This window comes from Centruroides sculpturatus, unplaced genomic scaffold, assembly GCF_000671375.1.
Source record: "Centruroides sculpturatus isolate CEXI.00-Female unplaced genomic scaffold, Cexi_2.0 scaffold665, whole genome shotgun sequence".
Lineage (NCBI taxonomy): Eukaryota > Metazoa > Arthropoda > Arachnida > Scorpiones > Buthidae > Centruroides > Centruroides sculpturatus.
Window position 1 is genome coordinate 229445 of NW_019385266.1, and position 4114 is coordinate 233558.

The following is a 4114-nucleotide window of genomic DNA, read 5'->3' on the forward strand; positions in this document are numbered from 1 at the left end:
ATCAATTGGGGACTGAGGTTGTTCGGATAACCGATTATGTATGAAAAAATATATTAGCCCATCCCATGTTGAAATTTTTCTCTGTTGCATGTCACTTTGCGTTGAATTTTCGTCGATGTTAAGCCTAACGTAAACTTTTTAAAATAATCATGGCTATTGTATCATTAAAAATTATTTCTTTATTTTTTACAAACAAAATAAATATATTGAAAAATATAAAAACAAAAAAATTATACTTTAGAAGTTGATCTAGTATCAAAAACATTTGATTCAGCATGACACACAGTCCTCAGAAAAACACCACATAAAAGTGCCAATGCTTCCAGCTAAAACACACACACCAACAAAAAAAATATTGGAGTAGCCCAAGATATAGCCAAAGATTGCAGTGCCACAGCACTAGGGAAAATTTAAATTTGCTGACTGGAATGCTTTCGGTTAACTGATGTTTCAGATAAAACCGGCTTTAGGATAAACGACGCTCTACTGTACATACTGCATTGCAAGAGTTTTCTCAACAACAATTTATGCTATCAAACTAGTTGCTGAGCTTTGAATTTGTAATTGACACTTCAATCTATAATTTGAAATATAGTGGTTTTGGGAGAAAATTATTTGTAATAAACATGGAAATATATTGAATTTAGGCTGAAAATGCAGGAGAAAAATTAAATTTTAAGATAAAGGTTTTTGAGAAACATGTTTAAGATAGACAGGTTCAACTATAATTGTTTTTGAACATTCTATTTAATTATATATATTTGTAATAGTTAATGTCTGCTAATACTGTACATCATCTGAAAAAATCTCCAATAAATGTCAGTTTTTCTATTAAACATTCATTACTATTAAATGAAAATAGTTTATTTTTAGTACAATTTCTGTCACTATTATAATTATTATTATTTTATTATTATTATTATTTTATGATTATTATAACAATATATATTTCATTACGTATTTTTTTATATACGTAATGAAATATATATCTCAAGTTTGCCCTGTTGTATTCTACATATTAATATTCATTTAATCGTTTGTAATTAAAAATATTATATATGTCTAAAAAGAAAAGATACGTAAAACTGCGTGAACAGTCTTAATTACTGACTGATTTTGTCTTTTTTGGAATTAACTATATTCTACTGACAACGTTTATTGTACATTTACAAGCAATGAAGTTGCGTTGATGTAGATAGATTGCGCATCCAGAAGCAGCTCACTCAATATACATTAGGTAGCCCTAACTGTTAGCAATGGCGCTAGAAGTAAACTGGCTTGATTTGAGCCTTAATAAAAGTGAAAAAATCGATCTAGAGGTACTTAAGCTTGCCGTCAAGCGTTATACAGGTTGACAATACTAACCGATCATCGCTTGTTTAATACTGCATGTGTAGCGTTGGCCATTTTCATTTTAAAATTGTAAATTTGCCGCCACCGATTATAAAAAATTATGATTTTATCTTTTTAATTTAATACTTCTCTTTCTTTATAACGTTTTATTTTATTTATTTTCCTGTAATTAAAGATGATACAGCTTTAAAATAAACAGATCAGGTTTCATTTTCCAATAGATTATCTCAACTTTCACCGATTGTGTTGTTGGTTCCTTTGTAATCAGAGGTGAATAGATCGTGTTTCAATGTCCAGTGTTAAGTGTTTATTGCTCTTGCGGTAATCCGAGTAGAAAAGGAAAAGTAAATTTATTTCTATTTCATTTCTATAATAAACCGCTAAGTGTTTTATTACTGCTGAAACAACTGCTCCTCACTTGTTATTCTTAGTAATCAGAGATTGAGAAAGGTAGATTGTGTGCCAAGGTCAGTAAACGTTTATTACTTTGCAACAGGGTGTGATGTGAGCTGCTACCCACTCCCCACCACTAATGACAACAACGTGGTAAATGTTTTATTACTATGTAAACAAAAACTCTCTTCCCTAACCATTTGTTGATAGAGTCATAAAACAATTAAACGTTATAACAGTTATTATAAGTTTTATTTTAGATATAACTGCATACATTGCTGGCAAATTGATCACTTAGATATATTTGCTATCTATGATTCGCTATTCTGATATAGTTAGGTAACGATTAACAGCCAATACGCTTTAGGCAGGGTGTGGGCTACAAGGATGTCAAAACAAGTAAGTAGAACACAGTATGGCTAACATAATTTAACAAATTACTGAAGGTACTGAGGGCATCATTTTTCAACATTAAAAATATTAAAAAATACACGCGTTTTAACATGGCTGGGAGACTATAGTCTCCCTCGCACCTAACCATGGGGTAATATTAAAAATTCGAATGTTTCGCGAAAATTTTACATTTAAATGAGTTTAATATTTTTATGAATTATTAATTATAGAACGTCGAATTCATTTATTTGTCATGCGAGCAGGAAGATTTCATTAAAACTGATATAAACAAAAAAATGGGTTGATTTTGAAGAAAAAGCTTTAAACTTTATTTTTCATTGTCTCGCCTTTCTGCGAAATTTGACATCCATGAGTCATTGTTTACACATCTGGATGACCATGAGAACAGCTGCTGTCTGATTTCCAGGGACATTCTCATAGACGTCTCGGGAGGACAAGAGTTTAAAAGTAGGGTGCATACTAGCTGGCAGTATTTTTTTTAATATTTTAAAAAATTCGAATTTTTATTTCGATATCTGACCCACTCGACATAAACTTATATATAATAAAATATATTAATTTAAAAAATTTAAAAATTATTAGAGGTTGTTTTTGACATCAGAAAGTAGCTTTAAATAACTTTACTCAAGTCAAATCCGTGCACTACAACTTTAGAACGATTAATTAAATTTGATATAAAAATCGCATTAAAAAATAATTAAGAATTAATCGCGTGTCATTAAATGTTGATAAAAATCACGATAAATTTTTTTGTGGGTAAGAATTTTTGAAAAAACTTGGAGACTCAAAAAACAATACAAAAATTCAAAAAAAATTTTTGCGAGGCCAGAAGGACCGAGTTTTCTGTAACGCTATGCAACTTGCTCGAGATATTTCGGGCGAAGTGCTTAAGGTTAAGGATATCGTAAACATCAAAGTGCCTCAATACAAGTTGAATATCTCTTCCTGTAGTTGCTCCTGTTACCGGACACTCTAAGTATCCAGAAATATTTCATTAAACCTCGAACATTTCATCGGCAGTGTATCCAGTCATCGATTTTTGACTGAGTTATAAGGTATTTATTCACACGGGAGTTGTTTGTAAACTCTCTTTCTCGCAAAAGTTATATTTAAGAAAATAGAGATATGCATAAATCCAAAATCGTATATCGTGTACTCCTGCGCGCTAAAATAAATTTGTTCTTGTTTATAAATCTGAAATCCGAGTAAATCACTTTTTCGTTTTTCTCGCCTCACCTTTACTCTGAATCCAAATGCTTTTCCGCGACCGTTAGCGTGACATAAAATTCGCGATTTCCGAGTCCTGAGAGACTCGGTTGGGTCCCATCCTGATGCGGTGTGAAAGAGACACGAAACCTATAATCACAAAATGAAACCATTGCACAAACGAAACTTATAAAAGATAGGCTAACCGTTGTTCTTTGCAGCAATGCTGATAGTACACACGAGCTTTCCGTTTGTTATTGGCAAATTGAAAAAGCCTAGGGAATTCAAAAACATAAACTTATCTCCCTTGATGGTTTATTACCGCAATCAAAAATCTGCTTAGATTGACTGCCATCTCAAATCTTGGTTTTTCGACAAGTTTTTCCATCTGTTGAAAAAGACTTGAAACAAAATAAGCTTCCCATTCGTGCTTTATTGCTGTTGGATAACGCACCATCCCATCCATCTGAGAAAGATTTACTGAATGGAGACATAAATGCTATTTTCCTTCCACCAAATGTCACATCACATATCCAACCAACGAATCAAAAAGTAATAGAATTGTGAAAAGGTGCTATCGCAGAAAGTACATTAGCTCAATTTTAAAAAGTCCGACAAATGTTATAAGATATTTGAAGCTATGAAATCACTCAACATCGAAGATGCTATCTATACGATTGCTGAGTGATGGGAGGAACTGAAACCTGACACGCTGCGAAAATCTTGACTTATGCTTTGGCCGGAAGTT